Consider the following 27,389-nt stretch of genomic DNA (forward strand, 5'->3'; position numbering starts at 1 on the left):
TTATTGTAGGAATACATACATTTTGAAAAAGGCCTCTAAAGTTGAAGTGTCAGCAGATAAAGGAGCAGTATATAGTGATTTATAACATTGGAAGAAACAGTCATTGATTGTTAATACTGGAGTGTAGTGGTCATCATGTCTGTTTTACATGCAGAAGGTCTTGGGTTTGACCCACAGTGGAGATATGCTCTTGAGCCTCTGATTTTATTTTCCTACTAGCAGGATTTACTTGTATTTTTATTTTTGTTTGAGAAAAATCTAAAAAATGTTTCTATTTATACACATTGGACATCAGGCTTGTCAGCAACAGGTTCCATGGTGTAGTCGTCATCACATCTGCTTTACATGCAGAAGGTCCTGGGTTTGAGCTCCATTGGAGCCTTGGCTTCTAATTTTGGAATGCTTTTTCTCAATTTCTGTTACAAGCAAAATGCAAAAACATGCAAAACTGTTCATTTATTTTCAGGATTGAGTAACAATTTATAATATATAAACTTTAATCAAGTTTTATCGGTGTCCCCCTGCCCACTTTTCAAGAACTGTATACATCCAGAGTGAGAAAAAGGGCTTTGAAAATCATGTTAGCCACTACACAATGGAACCAGTTAAGGGACCCTAATGGTGGAATTTCTTTCCCTCTAGCAGGATACGGTTTATTTTATATTTACTTTCATTGTATTTTTTATTTAAAAATCTTGGCCTGCTAGCACATGGGACTCAGCTTTTGTCTCTCTCCCTAAAGTTTTATGGCCACTTTTGTGTGTAAAGCAGAGGTGATCACAACCACGCTATGGTTTAAAAGAAGAAGAAACACTCTTACATAATATTTGTTTTATACATGATTCCACTGGGAGTCAAACCCAGAACCTCCTGCATGTAAAGCAGAAGTGATGAATCACTACATGGAACCTGTTTTTTTGTTTTTTGCATAAAGTGCATTAAGATGCTGGAGATCTTTCACTCGGTGGTCATGAGCCTACTGTGTGTGGTCTTCTGAGGAAGCAGCATTTTACTCAGTAATGTCAGCAGCAGTAATAAACTCATTTGCGTGGCTAAAACTATTATTGGGCAAAACCTGGGAACATTTGAGTCAGTGAGTTTTCTAAGTTTAATTAATATTTTCCACTGAGATTTTGAGAGATGTTTATCTTTATGCACATTGGACATAATCCTTCTTAGCAACAGGTTCCATAGTGTAGTGGTCATTATGTCTGCTTTGCACACAGAAAGTCCTGGGTTCGAACCCCAGTGGAACCATGACCTTGAGTCTCTGATTCTACTTGTGGAATGCTTTTTGTCCAATGCTGTTACAAGCACAACGCAGAAAAATGCCAACCTGTTGTTTTTTTATTTGCAGAATTGAGTAAAGATTTGTGGGAATATCTTCGCTTTCTTAACAAAACTGTTCACAAAAACATAAACCTCATTTACGTTTGCCAGCTGCATGGTTCCACTGGGGGTTGAACCCAGAATCTTCTGCATGTAAAGCAGATGTGATGACTACTACATTATGGAACCACACAAATAAGCAGAAATATCGATTCAGGCAAAATGTTTTCCAGATTGCAACTATACAGTTTTTTTCCACTGAGATTTTGAGAGAGATGTTTATCTCTATGCACATTGGACATCAACCTTCTCAGCAGCAGGTTCCATAGTGTAGTGGTCATCACGTCTGCTTTACACGCAGAAGGTCCTGGGTTCGAGCCCCAGTGGATCCATGCCCTTGAGTCTCTGATTCTAAATGCTTTTAGTGCATTGCGGTTACAGGGACCATGCACGCGATGAACATCAGGTGAGGGTCCCGAGATGGTTCCTCCATATGAAGAAGGACATGGGTGAGATGCAACCTCCCTGTACTCATTAAAAACTGGATATGCTGAGAGAGCTTGATGTGGTCCTTCATGGGAAGAAAGTGTGAATGACATTGTAAGAGGGGGACAGACGGGTCGACCTGTTAAGACAGATGTGGTGTCATAGGAGCTTCCATAGTTGGTCTCTCCCAGAGTGATTCCTGTAGTGAAACTCATTTGATTTTCTGTCAAATTCCTTCTCTTTAAGGAACATCAAACATCACTGAATTTACTAAAGTGGATTTCAGGAAAGTGAGTAAATGCTCTCTGTGATGAAGAGACTTTAGACATGATTTGAATTGAAAATCTTTATTCATTTAAATAAAACTTTAAATTAGAATTTAATAAAAATTAAAGATGGTGAAACAACATGCACACTAAAGTACATGAAACGTTCGTATTTCACCATCTTCCTCTATTCCTGAATCATTTTCCATCTCTTCAAGTTTCTTCAACAGATCCTCGAAGCTGTCGATGTCAAAGGCTGGTACAGAATCCAGGATCTCTGTGCTGTTGTGGGGGTCTTCAGTATGATTCTGGTCTCCAGACTGGTTAAAAAAGCCATATTCCTCATTTAAAATGGAAAAGATGTCGTTGTTCAGCAAAGTGATTTCCTCCTCGTCCTCGAGCTGAACCTCACTGCTTGTACAGTCAGACCCATAGCAGGTGCTGTAAACAGAAGTGCACAATTTTAGCTGCATATTAAAGTAAATGAGGGGCGATTATGGCGATTATTTAAGATGCAGAGTAAAACTTCATTTGCATGTCATTCTTCTGAAACTGTTCCAATGAAGTTTACTAACTCACTTGGTCTGGCAGAAAGTCGACTCAGAAACAGAAGGAAAAGAGGAGGATCAAAGCAGATGTCTTTAGGAGACAGCAGTTCTTGGTGGCTAAGGCCGGGGAACTGATCACTAACTTCAGGCACGAGGTCATGGACTGGTACTTCTTCTGGCATGTTCATGACTATGTGGTGGTTTGGTTGATGATCAGGTCTCCTCTGTGAGTCACTACTCTGCAAACTGCCTTTTCTCCTTCCCTTCTTTGGAAGCGGTTTATAAACCCAATCTACATGATAGAAAAGAAGAATTTAAAGAGTAAGAAGCAACATAAAAACAATAAAAGTGTCAGAATTGATGCGTTTGTTTTGTTATTTTGCCATTTGTCTATAAAGAAAGTTCACCTACCAGGAAACAACTGTTCATGTTCCTGTTTAAGCCTCCATGATTCAGTGTAGTAGGGTTTCTTCTGTTCTTCACTCAGTTTGTTCCACGCGATCCCAAGCTGCATGCTGATCTCTGCAGAGCTGCTATTTGGATTGGACTTGGAAAAGATGGGCCTCTGTTTCCTCGCCCAAACCATGTAGGCATTCATTGGCCTTCTGATGTTGCCTTTTTTATCTCTGCACTTGGCAACGTTAAATTTATCTACAAAATAAAAACAAACTTTAAGTTAAACAGAAATCATTATAAACTTCTAGTTAAAACAGTGAACAGAACAGAGTCATGCAAAACTGCACCAGTCTTAAACACACACAATGTTGTAGTACAAATATTTTATAAGTGCTGCATTACTCAGTCAGTACAAAATCATTTTATATTTCCTGCATGACAGATTGATATTTAATGTGGTTTTAGGAACTAAATGATAACTATATTTCATTGTCTCTGTACTTGTTCTCTGTACAATGACAATAAAGTTGAATAAAGTTGACAGCAGGAGAAGCAGCTGTAGCTGTTACCCGTCTTATTATCTGTCATTATTTCTCCTTCTTTCTTCTGAAAGTCGCTCTTTCTGGCTGAAAAATCTTTTTTGGCGTCTTGGAGAGCGGATTGTTCAAAACATTGACGCTTATCACTAAAAACAATTAAAAACATTTCAGCTGTTTGTTTGCGCTTCATTGCTGTGGTCAGTAAATGTTTGTGTTGAACTGCAGCACAACAAAGTTGTCATGACAATAAAAGCGAGTCCAGGGCGCTATCAGAGATACCGACGTCACAAAAGAGGCGGGGCTTCAATGATTCAAATGCAGACGCGGAAGCTGAAAACAGGTGGTGTTAAGACAAGCGAAGTGGTGTGTGATTGTAAACCCTACACGAGTTCCTATAGCGCTCCTCTGTTTAGACACAGTAGGGTATTAAAATATTTAGAATTATATTATTTAATAGAAATCACGTGTTTGCAGTTTGGAATGTGATTTTGATAAAAATGTGGGGTTTAATTTGAGGTGTAATTAGTTTGTACTGCATGTGGTGACCTGTTGTTGTGTTATACTTAAAGTGACCATTAGGGGGAGTAGAAGTGCATTGAAAATAGAGAATGAGAGAACACGTGATTAGCGTGTCAGATGTGTGTTATGAGCTATTAGAAAAGAAATCATTTATTCATGCTACCTGGCCTCGCTTCCTTCTGTTTCCTGACAACACTGCACTTTTAACAGACTTTATCTAATCTTCCTTAGATTATTCATTATACTTACCTTCTCTGAACACAAACAGATTTTGTACTTAAACACATGGTAGTATTTATAGTCTCTGTTCATCCTTCAATTATAATCATCTACTTATTAAGACGTTTGTAAGCAAGAAATTATCATAAGAATAAAATAATCTGGTAAATTAATCACAAGGTAAATTAACTGTAATACATATTTTTATTGAATACAATCAGGTCCAAAAATGTATTTAAAAAAGAAAAAACATTAATGAAAGATGTGATTGATTTTGATCTGCTGCCAGTCTTTTTACAAGCACTTAGTGTTTTCTCAACTGGTCCACGACTACACCATAATATGTATGGGATTTTTATATTGGTATTAAAATAAGAAACTAAACTCCTATAAAATCATCTCAGCAGTATTAAAATCAAGATTTGGTGATTTCTGTAAAAAGCTTGGTGTGGAATGGACGTCTCTGTTCACCTGTGTACAGCAGCACATGGGGAGGACAACAAATAATGACAAGAAACAAAAAAGTGACAAACTTCATTTAGATTTGACTTTTCCTTCATCACCCTTATAGCTGACATGCCATCATTATACACACACAATGAATGTAACACTGATTTGAGGTGATCCATGAAAAAAAAACACTTTCTATTAGTCAGTTCTATAAATGTTAGTTTTAAGACTAACGAGGCATAAAAACAATTCAAATGTTTACACGTGAGATTCGTAACACCACTTCCACAAATACAAAGTGCCCTAGTGTAACATTTGATCAGTTATCAGCAAAAACAACTTCCTCCTTTCTGCAAAATCTTGATATTCAAATCCTTGTTTAGTCAATTATTCCCTGGTTCTCCTACAGCTGATGTTCTACTGTATACACAACACATCATCTACAGGAATCTTTGATATCCTCTGGCCTGAGGTGAGATACTGAACAGGAACGAGTGAGATGAGACTTTAAACTGCTGCTCAGAGACGAGTCCATAACATCTTCTCTTCATCTTCTTCCTCTTGATCTCTTCATCTTTTACCTTCTCCTCCTGATCCCCTGGTGTTGTCCCCTCTGTAACCTATAACATAAAGCTGTTCAAAAACTATGTGCTCTGTATTTATCTCTATGTGAGGCTCATGACTGGTAGGAGACGAGCTGCTTGGAGGAGACTGAGTCCTCACAGGGGACGAGCTGCTTGGAGGAGACTGAGTCCTCACAGGGGACGAGCTGCTTGGAGGAGACTGAGTCCTCAAAGGAGACGAGCTGCTTGGAGGAGACTGAGTCCTCACAGGGGACGAGCTGCTTGGAGGAGACTGAGTCCTCAAAGGAGACAAGCTGCTTTCTAGGAGACTGAGTCCTCACAGGGGACGAGCTGCTTGGAGGAGACTGAGTCCTCACAGGGGATGAGCTGCTTGGAGGAGACCGAGTCCTCACAGGGGATGAGCTGTTCGGAGGAGACTGATGTCGTGTCCTGTCTCCATCTTCCTGTGTCTGAAGAGACAAACACACAGTGAGACGCGTCTCGTAAAAGGAATCTATAATCAATATTACCTTCACCACCAGCTTGTGTGTTTAAACCTGAATAAATCCACTATTAAACCATTAAAAACATTTTAACAAGTTATCACAATTTATATTTGAGTAAATATTTAAACACTTTGTCTTTTCCTAACACTGTTTATCAGTTCATTTCTGCTGAACTGAAGCCATTTTTCTTTCCTCTCAGTTTAACAGCAGTTACTGAAGCACACAGAGGAACAACTCAGTCATACACTACACAGATTTTTAGTGAACTATAAGTAAATTCATGTACTAATGTAACTTATGTAATCTTATTAACCTAAATATAGTTTTATTCATCTTTTAGTCAAAAAAAGTAGACGTTTCTAATAAACTAATAAACACAAAAGCAGCGCTAGCAAACCCGGCTAGCATGAGGCTAATGATGATGTCTCCTACACCATTAGCCGAAAGGTCCATTTCTGCTCACTGCAACATTTATGGAAATATTATCACTCTTTATTATCCTTCTTTCTTTATCATTTATTTATTTTAGACAAATGTATCCACTTTTCCTGCAAGTCTGTGATCTTTATGCTAATGATCAGGAGTAAACACAACATGAGGAACATCGCTTTTCCCCTCTTCACTCCGGTACCGATGGTTAATAATAATTATAATTATAATAAATGATAAACTCTGTGTTTTAAAGAGAATAAAATCCATAAAGCTCGGAAACTCACCGTTCCAGGTGTCGTACAGTTCATTTCATCCCGGCAGAGGGTCTTCATCCTCCACCTGGAACACGACGTCTCTCTGAGCTACAGGAGGAAAATCCAAGTGATGCTGAGGAAAGAAAAGTCCAAACAGATAATATCAAATATATCATATAAAATATTTCATAAAATTAAAAAAAAGTAATATTTCAGAGTTGAATCCCAGTGGAAACGCGACTGATCTGAAGCTGCTGCTTTTCAACTGATACACACTGTGTGGTCAAAAGTATTTGGACACATCTTTTCCAGACAGATGTGGTTCATAAATTCACCTAAAAGGCACTTAAATGCACCATACAGCCAATTAACATGCAAACTGTTGAAACACTTCATATAAACAGAATGTAGAATCACTGAAAGCATTTTAAATGGGATTTAAATACCCGCTACAGAGGGAAGCAGGAGCTTTTCTGTAGCTATTATTGCTTTTATGTTCATGGCACAGGACGAAATATCAGTTTATCTTTCCATAATGAACTGGAATAAATCATAAATGCTGTGGTGACTCCCGTGTGTAATGCTGCATAATGGCACTGCTGGAGGATTACGCCAATGGAAGAATAAGGAGAGAAAGAGTCTCCAGGGACCATGATGATTTCTTGGCCCATGATGATGACTGGATAATAATCTGATTTAGATTCCTACAGCTGTGCTCCTGGATCTATGTGCTGAATTGGGTCCAGTACTACAGAGGGAAACACACCAGAACCATGCCATCCCGGTCCAAATACAGGTCCTCACCACTCTGGGGTTAATGACAACAGGTTGTTTCTAGTGGGAAATGGCAGACAGCGAAATACTTTATATAAATATTATATATAATTAACTTTTTCACAAAGACCTTCATTAGATATAATATAATTCTATTAAATCTCATGCTATAGGTCTGGTATCTGCCCCTGAGTGTCATAATGCCTGTCATTTTGGATGTTATTATTAAGGTGGGTAGTTGATACATCAGGTTTCCCTTCACTGTGCAAGAACAGGCTGAAATTAAAATGCACTTTGCAGCAATCTTCAGTTTTCCAAATGTAATTAACACAATTGACTGCACTCATATTTCTGTAAAGACTCCATATGAAAAGGAATTTGTATATGTTAATAAACAGCATATGATTTCTGTTAAGGTGCAAGTCATATGTGACTCTAACACGACCCTCACAAACATTGTTGCACGCTGACCTGCTTCAGCACATAATTCCTTTATCCTGACACATAGCAGTGTAGGGAACAGACTACAGGCAGCTGCAGGACGTGATGACTGGCTTCTTGGTGACTTTAACAACATGTAGAAATTGTAAACATTGTCCTGATGTAGTCTATAATATGACATGTGACAGAGGCTTCACCCCTCAGATGCTCCTCACATTCTTAAATGCAGATGTGGAGCTCTGGATGTCTCAGGTGGAAGACTTCTATACCACCCGTTAAAAGTGTACAAGATGATCAGGGTGTGTGGTGTTTTGCACAATGTGGCACTGAGGACCAGTTTCCCTCTCCCTCCTGACCTCCCTCCCCCTCAGCATTATGACCCCGAGCCACAGCCTCCTGCCCCACAAGGTGGAAGAATCCATGAGGAGGTCATACGGTGTTTGAAAGGAAGACAAAAATCATGGTTTAACTTCATCTTTTAATAATTGTGCAATTTTACTTTTGTCACATTTTCCCAAAAGTTTATCATGTGGATTTTAATTATTTAGTTTAAAAGCATCCTCCAGTTGAGAAACACTGATTTAGAATCAGGATTTAAATGATGTCGAACACTTCAATAAACAAGTGATTTCATATTTTAGATTTTTATTGATTTTATTAATTATTATTGGACATAGGGAGGTTTAGCTTTCAGTTCCTGTCCTTGATTTTTTTTTTTTTACGGGAATCGGTGATAGTCGTCTGATCCAGTGCGGCAGGGGAGCAGATATAGAACTGTGAGACTTCAGTGCAGACCACACCCCAACGTGTAACCTCAAATCCCCATCGTGACATCTCGATGAGAATACCATTGAGTCTGTTCCGATTGTGTGAAATTTGTGACAAAGGATAGGACGAGAATTCCAATCACGATGTTTCGCTGGTTCAGTTGTCCATAGAACATAGCCACAGAAGGTGATGGTGTAGTGCGTTACAAAGGTGCTTTGCATGACAAATTCCGTGAAGAGAAATCTGTGAGTTCTCGGAGCAACCAGCGAGCGGGCAGGAACTCCAAACGATTGGGCAAGGGTAATAGCCCTACGCACATGATAGATACGGGTGATCAGCTGAAGTCCTGCAGGAAGATCATAGACAGAGTTCTGGATGGAATCTAGCCACATTCCGTCTGGGGAGAACATGTCAGCGTGGTGCAGAATGTCCATCACCGGTCTGAACTGGTCCGCATCAGTTTTCCAAACGAATTCGTCCTTTTCTGGAGGAAACCTGAACCATTTACGGGGAAAATGAGGGAACCGTTTACAGGTGGGCTGCTCCAGGCACCACAGGCAGTGCTTTTGAAGAAGAAGGCAAAAACAAGCATCGCAGGTAGCTCTAGAGGTGTCAAAGTCGAAGCGATACCCCTCAGCACATGCTTCAATGTACCCACAAGTGCCTTGACGCAGACGCATACCTTGCAGAAGCCACCTTTGTTCACCAGCTGCCATGTTCCTGCACACAGCATAAAATACACACAACAACAACATGATTTATATACGATATAATCAAAGAATCAGAATTTAAGCATAGAAAGAGTTTAGTGATTTTAGTTATAAGGAAACGTTTGTTACAGTCATTTTTTCTCATTGACTAGGGCCATAATCCCTCCATCCAAATCCACATAGATGTTTTGATCCATATCTGTGGAGATGTTTTCTGTAGAAGACTCTTCACCTGTAATTTTATACACTGGGAGCTGTACGTATTGTCTAAACAATGACAAGGAATTCCACAACAGATAAAACATGACACGGCTGCAAGGATTATTAAAATTGTAGTCCCAGTCTGACCCTATTCTACTCTATTTATTAGTATATTATGTTCATTATACTTGGAGTAAACAGGTTACATGAGTTTGATTAAAATATGGGATAAATAGGTTAAATTAAGCTACTTCATTGTATCTAATAGATTCTATACTAATTATTAGGTACATTTGATGGATCCATTTAAAAAGCTAAACTATAAAAGCTAAGATTAGCTAGCCGGCTAGTTACCCATGCTAATGTCGCTAAATAATTGACTTTGTACTTTTCGAGTCTTCTACTAAATAATCTACAATATTCTGCCATAATTATTTAGACGACTTACCAGGTACCTGTATAAAGAAATGTTCAATAGAAGAGGATTTTTAATGTTTTTTTAGTTGCTGCTAATCGCTGCTGCTTCTTGCTGCTGTTTGTTTGTTTGGTGGTTGTCAATTTTAGTGTCTCTTTACTTACAATTGTTAAATTCACAAATGAGAAACAAAAGCACGCTTTGATTTATATAGACGTCTCACACTGTGACATCACACCTAGATGCCCCGCCCTCACCAGTGACATCATCATGTCACTCATTTTATTTTTCTCTCTCTCTCACACACACACACACACACACACACACACACACACACACACACACACACTCTGCGCAAGTACAGATTACAGAGGGAAGATTACGCACAATCCGGAAGTTGACCCGAGTGACTATATGAATGTTGTAGAATCATAAATGACCAGATGAAGCTGACTGAGGTGAACCCCTGAAACTAACCCAGGAACAGAGTAGAAACATTCTGACCACCTAAGGGAGGTAAATCCCGAATCCCCAAAAAATATTCAAAAAAATCGCACTCTCTATTATATGTATTCTCTATTATATGAAAAATATATGTATGTATACCTAAAATAATTGTTTAAGTAAAATAAACACAACGCAAAACTGCATTTAGAAACAGTTGAGTTCCCCCCTCTCCTTCCTCACAGTGGTTTGACCCACTGCCTGCTTTCCCAGTTCATCTCACCTTCTCTACACACACGAGTCAGGTGTGTGTCTGCGCCTCAATTAATGTTCAACTCCATTAACTAGAGGATTTTATTCACCTTAAATAAAGCGATTCTCTTTAATGTAGTTGATGCAGACTCATTCATAAATTAGTTGCGGCAAAAATGCTGATTTCGGATGTAATTTTCCATGAATCTGCTCTATTAGAGATTAAAATATCACTTATCTAGTGAACGTTAGCTTGTTTACAATAGCTTGTAGCATAGTGCACTGACACTAACACACCAAAGCCGTTTCACATGCAGTGTTTTATTTGGGACGACTTGGTATAATGTTAACATTAACACACAATTAGCATATTGTTTATCTGTGTATTTACTAAATGATCACTGTGCTACAGCCAAACTGACCCACTGTATTTTTATAATCAGTTTCTATTCTGTTCTTAAATGTTTGAATTTGTAAATAAAATGTTAAACCCTTTTTAATTCCTTGTTTTTATTGTTGTGATTATTTTTTTATGATAGTTTTACTTTATTTATGTAAAGAGCTTTGAATTACCATTGTAACTGATGCAGTCTCCATGCTACAATAATAATGATAGAAACAAAGTTTTCATTGTGGGGACACTGTGTCTTTATACTGTAAGTACAATTTGACTGTATTATTTGTGTCCCCTTCAAAATTGCTCATGAGAAATTTTATATTTATTGTCCCCCTACTGTTAAATGAAATTTACGCCCATGGCCGTACCCTACATGCACTGTGTTTTCTTCATGTAAACAATGAGTCACGCCTCAAAAAGGTTAAAATCACTGCCTTATGGGTAATAACACACACACACACACACACACACACACACTCTTGTGACCTACACCGACTATTCAGTTGATTAAATCAGAACACTGATACACACATGAGCACACTGTATTAAACTGTGCTTTTCAGTGGACTACAGTGGACAAAATGAACAAAGCACTAAAGCTGCAAGAAAATACCTCAACTTCAGTTTCTGTCAAATTCTTTTCTTTAAGGACATCAAACATCACTGACTTTACTAAAGTGGATTTCAAGAAAAAAAATACCATCATTGAATGCTCTCTGTGATGAAGAGACATTAGACATGATTGAAATTCAAAATCTTTATTAATTTAATAGTGTTTATTGTGTCTCGCTGTAGTAAAAGTGTTCAGACTCTCTGTTTCTCTTGTCGTCTTCTTTTTTTTCTATTTCTCCTTTTCTTTTGAATGTTTTCTTGTCTCAGCTGAGCAACAATTTCCTCCCATCGCTCTCGGACTCTCATATAATGATCTGTTTTATTCTCTGAAGTCTTCTTTTCTTCCTCACAGAGATTCTGGGTATCCTGGAGCCCCCTGTTGGTCTGAAGCTGTAAGTTGTTCCTCTCCTCTATCTCAAGTTTAGTTTTCTCTTCGTCCTCTTGTTTTTCTTTAAAATCCAACGTGGGCTCAAACTGAGCAACACGTTCCTCCAGTCGCTCTTTCTCTCTGATCAAATGATCTCTCTCCTGCTCTGCACTATTTTTTACTTTCTCACAGTGATTCTGAGTATCCTGGAGCTCCATGGTGGTCTGTTCCAAAGTGACCTCAAGCTGAGCAACACGTTCCTCCAGTTGTTTTTGTTCTCTCGTCCAGCTCTCTCTCACCTTCTACAGTTTTTCCAGTTCCTCATGCATTTTCAGGAAGACTGGAGCTTCATGGTGGTCTGTTCCAAAATAAACTCAAGCTGAGCAACATGTTCCTCCACTTTCTTTTGTTCTCTCGTCCAGCTCTCTCTCTCACCTTCTACAGTTTTTTCCAGTTCCTTATTGATTTTCAAGGAAGACTGGAGCTCCATGGTGGTCTGATCCAAAATAAACTCAAGCTGAGCAACACGTTCCTCCAGTTGTTTTTGTTCTCTCGCCCAGCTCTGGCTTCTCTCAGTTATGTCCTGTTCCTGCTGCTTTCACTCAGAAGCCAAAGTAGCCTCCAGCTTTTGCACCGTCTGTAGCAGAATGGCTTTCTCTTCTTTCTCTTCTGTTATCTTCTCTATCATTCGAGAAGAAAATGCATCCAAGTCTTTCTCTACTTTCTCCATGTGTTCCAGCTTCTCCTTCATTTCAGCAATCTGCTTAGTTTTCTTTGTTCTTCTGCTCCAAAGCCTCCAGCTCCAACTCCACCGTTTGCAACTCAAAGGAGTCCTCACCTGTGCTCAAAGGCAGACACACAACCGTCATAGTGCTTATAATCACGAACAGATTTAGGAAAAAATGTGAGGCAATGAATGTAGTCAACACTAGTGGTAGTCGAGTTAACGAGCTACAGGCACAAGTCAGGAAGACAAAAAACAATTCAGGTTGATTTAAAGAGGAAAAAGAGGAATATAAATAGTAAAGTTTAGTTTGAAAATGCCAACACAAATACAAACACGGAACTCGCGGCAAACAAGTCAAACACAGGAAGCTACATCACAGGAAAGTGAATAAAGCGTGAACACGTGTCTTCATGCCAGTTTTGTTATGAACATCATTATAGTTAGGACTGAAAACGAGGACATGAAGAGAGTGTAATGGCTGCATTTCCAGACTTATTGAAGGAAAATATGTACACTGGGGATCAAAATCAGAGAACAATTTATAAACAATTAAACAATTCTGAAATAATGTCATCTTCACTGCTCAACAGTTAAAGGAGTTTTTGTCCTGTCTATACCATGCTACCAGAACACCTTTTCCACAAAATAACTAAGGCATTTAAAAAAAAACATTATTTTGCAGAAAACACACTGATCAAAATTAGAGAACACTTTCAGATACCTCCCAGTTATTTGTGTAATCTGGCACCTGGTGCTAATTTCCTTGATTATCTGTCAACCCCTATTTAACTGGCAGCCTAACTTCCAGTTTCACTGACTCTACAAGATGGTGGGCCGTTCTAAAGTGACTGAACAGCAGTTTGTCCAGATAAAGGCCAAAGGAATGACCCTATCAGCCATAGCAAGACAAGTTGGTCGTTCCAAATATGTGATTTCAAGAATATTGAATCTTTACAACATCACAAACTCATTCAAGTCTGCCAAGAAGGCTGGTTGTCCACGGAAGACAAATACAAGAGAGGACAGGATACTGCGGAGGATCTCAATGGGCAATCGTTTCCACACTGCAGCTGGAATTGCTCACCAGTTCAGCGCTGAACAGGGTAAGGATCTGTCTCGTCATACAGTGTCTCGACGTTTTAGAGCATTAGGACTGAAAGCCCACTCTGCACAGTACAAACCCAAATAACCTGCAGGATTTCATCTTCATGATCACAACACTTCAAACAAAACATCTACAGTACATACAGGATTCAGGGCCATTTTCAATATTTATATATGTAATTTTGTATTATTTATATTAGAGTCTTTAATGCATATGTTTAAAAAATGACCATGTTACTGTATGTACAATGATACTAATTGTGTTCATGTATTGCAAACACTTAATTAGGAACACATAATGTGTGTGTGTGTGTGTGTGTGTGTGTGTGTGTGTAATTATTTGTACAAAGAGTTCCGTCTCATCACTTTCATTATTTTAGATCAAACATGTGCCCTACTACTATCAGGTAAAATACAATGTACTCGTAGGAAAAACACAAAAACAAAGTGTCCAAAAACTTACGACCCCCAGGCTGAAATAGTCCACGCAGAAACAAAACAGAGTAAAAACAGGAGTTTTGAGGGTTGGGATTCGGACTGTAGTTTATGTTAACAGTCTGCTACACTGACTCAGGACTACAGTTTGTATCTGATCATCACTTCACCTCAACATCATTTAGCTGTAATAAATGGACATTCAGTGAAACCCAGATGAGGACGGGTTCCCTCTTGAGTCTGGTTCCTCTTAAGGTTTCTTCCTTATGCCGTCTCGGGGAGTTTTTTCTCGCCACAGTCGGCACCGGCTTGTTCATCAGAGACAAACTTACACATAAACATCTCATTTATTTTTATCACCACATTATCTGTGTAAAGCTGCTTCGAAACAATGTTCATTGTTAAAAACGCAATACAAATAAAAATGTATTGAAAATCTGGTTTTGTTGAAATAACAGGTTAACAGATGATAACTGGATAAATAACTAATCAATAAAAGCTCCATCCAGCCAATTAACATGCAAACTGCGGAAACATTTATATAAACAGAATGTAGAATCACTAAAAGCATTTTAAATGAGATTCATGTGTCTGTTTTGTGTACATACAGGATTCAGGGCCATTTTTCTAGATTGATATTTGAAGGTAATTTTGTATTAAAATAATATTTTGCAGTGTGTTTGTGCTTTAAGTGCTTTGGGACTCAAGTCTCCAGCTGGTCATGTGACCAGAGTGATGTGTGCAGAATCGCTTTTATGATGTCATAATACAAATTTGAGTATCTCATTGACAACCACCAAACAAACATTTTGAAGATTTTCAAAATTTCATGGAAATTTTGCCAAAAATTTTGCCAAAAACATTTATGGCTCCATGAATTAATAAATAGAAACATTAAGATTTATAATCAAATCGAATCCACATGTCAAGATGTGATCATAACCTTTGGTAAAATAAAAGCTGATTCTTTTATGTAAAACACTATTTGTCAACAAACATTAGGGACCTTTGGGTCTTCAATATCAAGGTTTACATCAAATGTTAGGATCTTTTAGAGATCTTTTCCAAACATTGGAGCATTAATTGTTTTGTAATTAAACCAACATGCTTTTATTATTAAACTTCTCTCTGGACACGCACTGTTGGTGTGTCTCTGTTTATTCAGGTCTGTGCGGCAGTAATGGCGAGTCGAGGCGAGAGCAAGACGAGTTTCTCAAAGTGGAAATATGCTCATTATTTCACTTTAGTTGAGTATAAAGACAAAAACTTTTTAGTCTAATGTAAGCTGTGTCTTTCTGGTTCAAAGCTCGTATCTACTGCGATAGCAACACCTCCAGAAACTCCATGCCTGAGGAGCTAGAAGCTAGAAGCTAACCCGGTGTTCTGTTCTACATTGTTGATAGTTTTCATACTTCAGCTGTGAAAGGAACATTTTTCAACACAACAGCTTTTATGATGCAGAAGCCACTTTAGTTTTGTTTTAAGTCAGTTTTGTGTTTGTAGATCATAACACATAAAAGGGCATTAATGGGAACATTAAAGAAGGTTCTTTTAAAAGTAACTAAAAAGTTAGTTTTAACAGTAACACATTACTTTTTGGTGTAAATAATCGACAAACTAATTGAGTTACTTTTTGAATAAAGTAACGAGTAACTGTAACTAGTTACTATTTTTTAGTAACGAGCACAACACTGGTGATTAGTATAGTATATTTAATCAAATTCAAGTAATAATCAGTTAGTAATAAATAGAGTAGAATAGGGTCTGACTAATGTTATGAGTGTGTAGGAGAAACAAAAACAAGACAGACTTAAGCATGTTTATTGGGAAAGAAGAGTTTGTGGGCCATTGCCCACAAGGAGATAGTAGAGTTGATGAAGGAATACGGGAGTCGTCATAGTCTTCATTGTTGGTCTGTGTCACCTGATGATAAAAAGCAGGAAGGTCAGACGAGGTCTGTGTGCCCATATCACGTGTAAAAGTATTCTTCACGATGCGAGGAGGCAGACAGGGGTTCTCTGGAACAGCTGGAGTAGAGAGATGTTTAATAAATGGAGCAATCTCAGTGGTGAGGGAGAAGAGCTGAAATTGTCGATACTGTCGGAGGAGAACGCTCCTAAGAGCTGTCCCAGAACGTCTGTGAGATGGAGCTGAATAAAAGAAACCAACAGAGATACGATGTAAAAGGGTGAAATCACAATGACTAAATATAAAAATGTATTTGTTCATGTAGGGACAAAAGTAACAAGATTATAAATCAGGGGTCAACAACCTTTTTGACACCGAGAGCTACTTCTTGGGTACCGACTAATGTGAAGGGCTACCAGTTTTATACACACTTTTGAGATTAAAAAATGTGCTCAGTTTACCTTTAATTATGTTATTATTAATAATTAATGATATTTATCTATATCAGGGTGTCAGACTTAATTGCACAGTGTGTGTGTGTGTGTGTGTGTGTGTGTGTGTGTGAGAGAGATAGAGAAAGAGAGAGAAAGAAAGTGAGTGACATGATGATGTCACAGGCAGAGGGTGGGGCATCTAGGTGTGATGTCACAGTGTGACATGTATATATAATTCAAAGCGTGCTTTTGTTTCTCATTTGTGAATTTACCAATTGTAAGTAAAGAGACACTAAAATTGACAACCACCAAACAAACAAACAGCAGCAAGAAGCAGCAGCGATTAGCAGCAACTAAAAAAACATTACAAATTCTCTTCTATTGAACATTTCTTCATACAGGTACCTGGTAAGTCGTCTAAATAATTATGGCAGAATATTGTAGATTATTTAGTAGAAGACTCGAAAAGTACAAAGTCATTATTAAGCGACATTAGCATGGGTAACTAGCCGGCTAGCTAATCTTAGCTTTTAGAGTTTGGCTTTTAAAATAATCCATCAAATTGACCTAATATTTAGTATAGAATCTATTAGATACAATGAAGTAGCTTAATTTAACCTATTTATCCCATATTTTAATCAAACTCATGTAACCTGTTTACTCCAAGTATAATTAACATAATATACTAATAAATAGAGTAGAATAGGGTCAGACTGGGACTACAATTTTAATAATCCTTGCAGCCGTGTCATGTTTTATCTGTTGTGGAATTCCTTGTCATTGTTTAGACAATACGTACAGCTCCCAGTGTATAAAATTACAGGTGAAGAGTCTTCTACAGAAAACATCTCCACAGATATGGATCAAAACATCTATGTGGATTTGGATGGAGGGATTATGGCCCTAGTCAATAAGAAAAAATGACTGTAACAGACGTCTCCTTATAACTAAAAGCACTAAACTCTTTTTATGCTTTAATTGTGATTCTTTCATTATATCGTATATAAATCATGTTGTTGTTGTGTGTATTTTATGCTGTGTGCAGGAACATGGCAGCTGGTGAACAATGGTGGCTTCTGCAAGGTATGCGTCTGCATCAAGGCACGTGTGCGCACATCGAAGCATGTGCTGAGGGGTATCACATCAACTTTGTAACCTCTAGAGCTCCCTGCGATGCTTGTTTTTTCTTGTTCTTCAAAGCACTGCCTGTGGTGCCTGGAGCAGCCCACCTGTCCTTTAGGTAAACGGTGCCATCATTTACCCAAATGGTTCAGGTTTCCTCCAGTAAAGGACAATCGTTTGGGAAACTGATGCGGACCCGTTCAGACCGGTGATGGACATTCTGCACCACGCTGACATGTTCTCCCCAGATGGAATGTGGCTAGATTCCATCCAGAACTCTGTCTATGATCTTCCTGCAGGACTTCAGCTGATCACCCGTATCTATCATGTGCGTAGGGCTATTACCCTTGCCCAATCGTTTGGAGTTCCTGCCCGCTCGCTGGTTGCTCCGACCACTCACAGATTTCTCTTCACGGAATTCGTCATGCAAAGCACCTTTGTAACGTACTACACCATCACCTTCTGTGGCTATGTTCTATGGACAACTGAACCAGCGAAACATCGTGATTGGAATTGTCGTCCTATCCTTTGTCACACATTTCACACAGTCAGAACAGACTCTAAGGTATTCTCATCGAGTCGTCACGGTGGTGGTTACAGGTTTCACAATGGGGTGTGGTCTTCACTGAAGTCTCACAGTTCTATATCTGTTCCCCTGCCGGACTGGATCAGACAACTATCACCCATTTCATTAAAAAAAAGAAAAAAGAGAGAAAAAAAAGGCAAGTGAGTCTGGACATCAAGGACAGGAACTGAAAGCTAAACCTCTCCATGTCCAATAATAATTAATAAAATCAATAAAAATCTAAAATATGAAATCACTTGTTTATTGAAGTGTTCAACATCATTTAAATTCTGATTCTAAATCAGTGTGTCTCAACTGGAGGATGCTTTTAAGCTAAATAATTTAAATCCACATGATAAACGTTTGAAAAAATGTGACAAAAGTAAAATGTTATAATTATTAAAAGATGAAGTTAAACCATAATTTTTGTCTTCCTTTCAAACGCTGTATGACCTCCTCATGGATTCTTCCACCTTGTAGATATCCATCTTGTGGGGCAGGGGGCTGTGGCTCGGGGTCATAATGCTGAGGGGGCAAAACACCACACACCCTGATAATCTTGTACACATTTTCCAGGTGGTATAGAAGTCTTCCATCTGAGACATCCAGAGCTCCACATCTGCATTAAAGGAGGTGAGGAGCATCTGAGGGGTGAAGCCTCTGTCACCTGTCATATTATAGACTACATCAGGACAATGTTTACAATTTCTACATGTTGTTAAAGTCACCAAGAAGCCAGTCATCACGTCCTGCAGCTGCCTGTAGTCTGTTCCCTACACTGCTATGTGTCAGGATAAAGGAATCATGTGCTGAAGCAGGTCAGTGTGCCACAGTGAAGGGAAACCTGATGTATCGACTACCCACCTTAATAATAACATCCAAAATGACAGGCATTATGACACTCAGGGGCAGATACCAGACCTATAGCATGAGATTTAATAGAATTATATTATATCTAAAGAAGGTCTTTGTGAAAAGTTGATTATATAATATTTATATAAAGTATTTCCCTGTCTGCCATTTCCCACTAGAAACAACCTGTTGTCATTAACCCCAGAGTGGTGAGGACCTGTATTTGGACGGGGATGGCATGGTTCTGGTGTGTTCCCTCTGTAGTACTGGACCTAATTTAGCACATAGATCCAGGAGCACAGCTGTAGGAATCTAAATCAGCTTATAAGCCAGTCATCATCATGGGCCAGGAAATCATCATGGTCCCTGGAGATTTTCTCTTCTTAATCTTCCATTGGCACCACAGCATTTATGATTTTTTCCAGCTCATTATGGAAAGATCAAATAAACTGATATTTGGTCCTGTGGCATGAACATAAAAGCAATAATAGCTACAGAAAAGCTCCTGCTTCCCTCTGTAGCGGGTTTTTAAATCCCATTTAAAATGCTTTCAGTGATTCTACATTCTGTTTATATGAAGTGTTTTTCACAGTTTGCATGTTAATTGGCTGTATGGTGCATTTAAGTGCATGTGAACTATGTGAATTTATGAACCACATCTGGCTGGAAAAGACAAGTGTCCAAATACTTTTGACCACACAGTGTGTATCAGCTGAAAAGCAGCAGCTTCGGATCAGTCGCGTTTCCACTGGGATTCAACTCTGAAATCTTACTTTTGATTTTTATTATATGAAATATTTTATATTATATATTTGATATTATTCAAATTATTAGGGTGTCCAAGATGGCGGCGCGGCAGTAGCTCGCAGCGGCTGCTCCGGACCCAAAATGGTGCTAACGTTATTCTGTAGCCCGCCCTACACAACACATGGGCATCGGAGCAACCGGTGTCCCTGTGTACAACCGAAAAACATTGATAGAACTCAGAAACAACCCAAACAACACCATAAATGACGACCTGCGGCAGAAGCTACGCGACCTCGGCGTGCTCCGAGAACCAGGCCTCCAGACCTCGGCATCGCCTGCGGAGGACGGACGGAGGAGGGGAATCGAGCGTTGCGCAAGGAAGCAGAAAGCGGAAGCGGCGGGTGCTAATGCTGGGCTAAAGCAAACCCTAGCGGCCCGCTCTACCATCACTACTGCTGGCAAATGTCTGCTCCTGGACAATAAATTAGACTACATCAGACTCCAACAAGCTACTCGTGAGTACAGACACTGCTGCGTTTTGTGTTTACTGAGGCGTGGCTGAGCGACAGAGTTCGGACGCCGCCATACAGCTGGACGGGCTAGCTGCGTTTCGTGCCGACAGAAATGCAGCTCTGTGCGGTAAGACTGCGGCGGTCTGTGTGTTTACATCAACACGGAATGGTGTAAGAACTCTGTGCTTGTTTCTACCTACTGCTCATCGCTGCTGGAGTTTATTGTTGTGAGATGTAGACCTTTTATTTACCCGAATTCACCACCGCTATTGTGCTCGGTGTACATACCACCTAAGCGCTAATGCTAAGGAAGCGCTCAGCGTGCTCTCTGGGACCATTAGCGAACTTCAAAACACACACCCTGACGGACTGTTTATAGTGAGATTTTAATCATGCAAATCTCAGGACTGTGCTTCCCAAATTCTATCAGAATGTGGACTTTGCAACCAGAGGAGAAAACACGCTGGATGTTGTTTACACAAACATCAGCGATGATTCGGTACTCAGACCACATCTCTGTTATGCTGATCCCAGCATACAGACCACTCAGCAGGCGTTCAAGACCAGCTAAAAACAAGTGAGAACCTGGCCAGCAGGATCCATGTCTGCTCTCCAGGACTGTTTTGAATGCACTGACTGGGACATGTTCAGGAAGCTGCAACCAATGGCGATTTCATCAACTTGGAGGAGTACACGTCAACAGTGACCAGTTACATCGGCAAGTGCATTGACGACGTGACTACCTCCAGGACCATCACTATCGTTCAACCAGAAGCCATGGATGACCGCCAAGGTTCGTGCGCTGCTAAAACAAGAGACTCTGCCTTCAGAGCAGGGGACAAGACGGCCTTAAAACAGCAAGGGCCAAACTGTCCCGTGCTATCAGAGAGGCGCACACGCCAAGAGAATCCATGGCCACTTCAGGACAGCGGAGACACCGGCGCATGTGGCAGGGCATCCAGGCGATCACGAATTACAAGACCACATCACCTGCTTGTGACCGTGGCGCCTCCCTTCCAGATGCGCTGAATGACTCGCCCGGTTCGAGGTGCAGAACAACGTGGTGGCGAGGAAGACGATCCCTCCTCCCAGTGACCAGGTGCTCTGTCTAACCACAGCTGAAGTGAGGAAAACTCTATGCAGAGTTAACCCACGGAAGTCTGCTGGACCAGACAACATTCCTGGCAGAGTGCTCAGGAATGTGCAGAACAACTAGCAGATGTCTTCACTGACATCTTCAACATCTCCTGAGCAGCGCCACTGTTCCTTCGTGCCTCAAGATGACGACCATCATTCCTGTGCCGAAGAAGTCTTCTGTGTCCTGCCTCAATGACTATCGTCCGTTGCACTCACACCCATCATGATGAAGTGCTTGAGAGGCTTGTCATGAGGCACATAAAGACCCAGCTCCCACCCGCACTGGACCCCATGCAGTTTGCGTATCGTCCAAACCGCTCCACGGACGATGCCATCTCCACAACCCTCCATCTGGCCCTCACCCATCTGGATAACAAGGACTCTTATGTAAGGATGCTGTTCATAGACTTCAGTTCAGCATTCAACACAATCATTCCCCAGCACCTGATCGAGAAGCTGAGCCTACTGGGCCTGAACACCTCTCTGCAACTGGATCCTGGACTTCCTGACCGAGACCTCAGTCAGTCCGGATCGGGAACAGCATCTCCAGAACCACCACACTGAGCACTGGAGCCCCTCAGGGCTGTGTGCTCAGTCCACTGCTGTTCACTCTGCTGACTCACGACTGTGCTCCAATGCACAGCTCGAATCATATCATCAAGTTTGCTGATGACACGACCGTGGTGGGTCTAATCAGCAAGAACGACGAGTCAGCATACAGAGAGGAGGTGCAACGGCTAACAGCCTGGTGTGGAGCCAACAACCTGTCTCTGAACGTGGACAAAACCAAAGAGATGGTTGTTGACTTCAGAAGAGCACAGAGTGACTATTCTCCACTGTTCATCGATGGATCTTCAGTGGAGATCGTCAAGAGCACCAAATTCCTTGGTGTTCATCTGGCGGATAACCTCACCTGGTCATAACACCAGCTCCATCACCAAGAAAGCCCAGCAGCGTCTCTACTTCCTGAGAAGGCTGAGAAAGATCTTATCCTGACCATGTTCTATAGAGGGACCATCGAGAGCATCGTGAGCAGCTGCATCACTGCCTGGTTTGGGAATTGCACCGTCTCGGATCGCAAGACCCTACAGAGGATAGTGAGGACAGCTGAGAAGATCATCAGTCTCTCTCCCTCTATCATGGACATTTACACCACACACTGCATCCATAAAGCAAACAGCATTGTGGACGACCACACACCCATCACACACATACTTCACCCTCCTACCATCAGGAAAAGCGGTTCCGAAGCATTGGCCGCCACAACAAGACTGTGTAACAGTTTTTCCATAACCGTCAGGCTCCTGAACAAACATCTGGACTGAACTCTCTCTCTCACACACACACACACTTACACACAACTGAGTGACTGTGCACAACCGGACTCAACACACATACACTTCACACACCCAGGTCTCAGCACCATTCACACCTCTCATTATAGCATAATGTTTACATGCCGTTTGTTGCTGATCTCGGAACTTGCTCTATTTGCACATTATTCTGTGAATCCATTGGTCACTGTTCACTTTATCTTGATTGCTGCTACCATATTTTTTTTACACTATTATAGGATTGCAAAATTCTGTTTATATTTGTTTACATTTCTGCTACTGTGCACCTTATCCTGTCACGACAAGTTTTACTGGCGGAGCTACTGCTGCTTTTATTTTTATATTTTGTGTATTTTGTATTGTTCTGCACTGTCTTGTGTTGTCTTTTGCACTGTCTTGTGTTGTCTTTTGCACTGTTTGCACCAGTTGCACATGCACTTTATGTGAGGATCTTAGTTCCTGGCCCTGTGTTCTTCTGTACTGTGACTGTTGTTTTTATGTTGTTTTATGTAGCACCTGGGTTCAGGAGAAACGTTTCACTGTATACTGCATCAGCTATATATGGTTGAAATGACAATAAAAGCTTCTTGACTTGACTTGACTTGACTTGATTATACAGTCTCCTCCAAGCAGCTCGTCCCCTGTGAGGACTCAGTCTCCTCAAGCAGCTTGTCCCCTGTGAGGACTCAGTCTCCTCAAGCAGCTTGTCCCCTGTGAGGACTCGGTCTCTTCAAAGCAGCTTGTCCCCTGTGAGGACTCGGTCTCTTCAAGCAGCTCGTCCCCTGTGAGGACTCAGTCTCCTCAAGCAGCTTGTCCCCTGTGAGGACTCGGTCTCTTCAAAGCAGCTTGTCCCCTGTGAGGACCCAGTCTCCTCAAGCAGCTTGTCCCCTGTGAGGACTCAGTCTCCTCAAGCAGCTCGTCTCCTACCAGTCATGAGCCTCACATAGAAATAAATACAGAGCACATAGTGTTTGAACAGCTTTATGTTATAGGTTACAGAGGGATTTCTGTCCAACACCAGGGATCAGGAGGAGAAGGAAAAGATGAAGAGATCAAGAGGAAGAAGATGAAGAGAAGATGTTATGGACTCGTCTCTGAGCAACAGTTTAAAGTCTCTTCTTACTCGTTCCTCTTCAGTATCTCACCTCAGGTCTGGGAATATCAAAGATTCCTGTAGATGATGTGTTGTGTATACAGTAGAACATCAGCTGTAGGAGAACCAGGGAATAATTGACTAAACAAGGATTTGAATATCAAGATTTAGCAGAAAGGAGGAAGTTGTTTTTGCTGATAACTGATCAAATGTTACACTAGGGCACTTTGTATTTGTGGAAGTGGTGTTACGAATCTCACGTGTAAACATTTAAATTGTTTTTATGCCTCGTTAGTCTTAAAACTAACATTTATAGAACTGACTAATAGAAAGTGTTTTTTTTTCATAGATCACCTCAAATCAGTGTTACATTCATTGTGTGTGTATAATGATGGCATGTCAGCTATAAGGGTGATGGAGGAAAAGTCAAATCAAATGAAGTTTGTCACTTTTTGTTTCTTGTCATTATTTGTTGTCCTCCCCATGTGCTGCTGTACACAGGTGAACAGAGACGTCCATTCCACACCAAGCTTTTTACAGAAATCACCAAATCTTGATTTTAATACTGCTGAGATGATTTTATAGGAGTTTGGTTTCTTATTTTAATATCAATATAAAAATCCCATACATATTATGGTGTAGTCGTGGACCAGTTGAGAAAACACTAAGTGCTTGTAAAAAGACTGGCAGCAGATCAAAATCAATCACATCTTTCATTAATGTTTTTTCTTTTTTAAATACATTTTTGGACCTAATTGTATTCAATAAAAATATGTATTACAGTTAATTTACCTTGTGATTAATTTACCAGATTATTTTATTCTTATTATAATTTCTTGCTTACAAACATCTTAATAAGTAGATGATTATGATTGAAGGATGATAAGAGACTATAAATACTACCATGTGTTTAAGTACAAAATCTGTTTGTGTTCAGAGAAGGTAAGTATAATGAATAATCTAAGGGAAATGAAATAAAGTCTGTTAAAAGTGCAGTGTTGTCAGGAAACAGAAGGAAGCGAGGCCAGGTAGCATGAATAAATGATTTCTTTTCTAATAGCTCATAACACACATCTGACACGCGCTAATCACGTGTTCTCTCATTCTCTATTTTCAATGCACTTCTACTCCCCCTAATGGTCACTTTAAGTATAACACATCAACAGGTCACCACATGCAGTACAAACTAATTACACCTCAAATTAAACCCCACAATTTTTATCAAAATCACATTCCAAACTGCAAACACGTGTTTTCTATTAAATAATATAATTCTAAATATTTTAATACCCGACTGTGTCTAAACAGAGGAGCGCTATAGGAACTCGTGTAATATTTACAATCACACACCACTTCGCTTGTCTTAACACCACTCGTTTTCAGCTTCCGCGTCTGCATTTTAATAATTGAAGCCCCGCCTCTTTTGTGACGTCGGTATCTCTGATAGTGCCCTGGACGTGCTTTTATTGTCATGACAACTTTGTTACTGACCACAGCAATGAAGCGCAAACAAACAGCTGAAATGTTTTTAATTGTTTTTAGTGATAAGCGTCAATGTTTTGAACAATCCGCTCTCCAAGACACCAAAAAAGATTTTTCAGCCAGAAAGAGCGACTTTCAGAAGAAAGAAGGAGAAATAATGACAGATAATAAGACGGGTAACAGCTACAGCTGCTTCTCCTGCTGTCAACTTTATTTAACTTTATTGTCATTGTACAGAGAATAAGTACAGAGACAATGAAATATAGTTATCATTTAGTTCCTAAAACCACATTAAATATCAATCTGTCATGCAGGAAATATAAAATGATTTTGTACTGACTGAGTAATGCAGCACTTATAAAATATTTGTACTACAACATTGTGTGTGTTTAAGACTGGTGCAGTTTTGCATGACTCTGTTCTGTTCACTGTTTTAACTAGAAGTTTATAATGATTTCTGTTTAACTTAAACTTTGTTTTTTATTTTGTAGATAAATTTAACGTTGCCAAGTGCAGAGATAAAAAAGGCAACATCAGAAGGCCAATGAATGCCTACATGGTTTGGGCGAGGAAACAGCGTCCCATCTTTTCCAAGGCCAATCCAAATAGCAGCTCTGCAGAGATCAGCATGCAGCTTGGGATCGCGTGGAACAAACTGAGTGAAGAACAGAAGAAACCCTACTACACTGAATCATGGAGGCTTAAACAGGAACACAAACAGTTGTTTCCTGGTAGGTGAACTTTCTTTATAGACAAATGGCAAAATAACAAAACAAACGCATCAATTCTGACACTTTTATTGTTTTTATGTTGCTTCTTACTCTTTAAATTCTTCTTTTCTATCATGTAGATTGGGTTTATAAACCGCTTCCAAAGAAGGGAAGGAGAAAAGGCAGTTTGCAGAGTAGTGACTCACAGAGGAGACCTGATCATCAACCAAACCACCACATAGTCATGAACATGCCAGAAGAAGTACCAGTCCATGACCTCGTGCCTGAAGTTAGTGATCAGTTCCCCGGCCTTAGCCACCAAGAACTGCTGTCTCCTAAAGACTTCTGCTTTGATCCTCCTCTTTTCCCTTCTGTTTCTGAGTCGACTTTCTGCCAGACCAAGTGAGTTAGTAAACTGCATTGGAACAGTTTCAGAAGAATGACATGCAAATGAAGTTTTACTCTGCATCTTAAATAATCGCCATAATCGCCACTCATTTACTTTAATATGCAGCTAAAATTGTGCACTTCTGTTTACAGCACCTGCTATGGGTCTGACTGTACAAGCAGTGAGGTTCAGCTCGAGGACGAGGAGGAAATCACTTTGCTCAACAACGACATCTTTTCCATTTTAAATGAGGAATATGGCTTTTTTAACCAGTCTGGAGCTCAGAATCATACTGAAGACCCCCACAACAGCACAGAGATCCTGGATTCTGTACCAGTGTTTGATATTGACAGCTTCGAGGATCTGTTGAAGAAACTTGAAGAAATGGAAAATGATTCAGGAATAGAGGAAGATGGTGAAATACGAACATTTCATGTACTTTAGTGTGCATGTTGTTTCACCATCTTCATTTTTTATTACATTTTATTTTGAACAACTTTTATATAAGGAAATAAAGATTTTGTATGACAATCATGTCTAATGTCTCTCCATCACAGAGAAAATTCAATCACTTCATTTTCTTTCCTGAAATCCACTTTAGTAAAGTCAGTGATGTTTGATGGAATTTGACAGAAACTGAAGTTGAGGTATTTTCTTGCAGCTTTAGTGCTTTGTTTAAATTAAATGTGGGGCAGAACCTGATTCACTGAAACATCTGTACTTGATAATTGAGCACATGGATTAGCACAAGAAATTCAGTGAGCATAAGTAAAATGATCATGTCGTCTCAGCTTCATCCAGAAGACCTGGAAGTTTAACGAGAAAAAGCTGTTGGTTTTATTGACATTTACACACACATTAAGACACTTTGTGTATATGTTTAGTGTATGAGAGAGAAAATGTCAATAAGAATTTGATTAAACGCACACACAGATAAAAATTCTTACCTGT

The 27,389-nt window shown here is 39.8% G+C and overlaps 1 protein-coding gene and 2 non-coding genes across 3 annotated transcripts in view; 2 read left to right on the forward strand and 1 right to left on the reverse strand.

The window, feature by feature from the left end:
- The window catches only part of LOC124384871, a 169,343-nt gene that overhangs the window by 1,922 nt on the left and 140,032 nt on the right, over window positions 1–27,389 (reverse strand). The gene's annotated exons all lie outside the window — the stretch shown is intronic.
- trnaa-ugc lies at window positions 1,185–1,257 on the forward strand. The gene has a single exon. It is a non-coding gene; the product is annotated as a tRNA-Ala (tRNA).
- Window positions 1,649–1,721, forward strand: trnav-uac. The gene has a single exon. It is a non-coding gene; the product is annotated as a tRNA-Val (tRNA).

Source organism: Silurus meridionalis, chromosome 4, assembly GCF_014805685.1.
Source record: "Silurus meridionalis isolate SWU-2019-XX chromosome 4, ASM1480568v1, whole genome shotgun sequence".
Taxonomy (NCBI): domain Eukaryota; kingdom Metazoa; phylum Chordata; class Actinopteri; order Siluriformes; family Siluridae; genus Silurus; species Silurus meridionalis.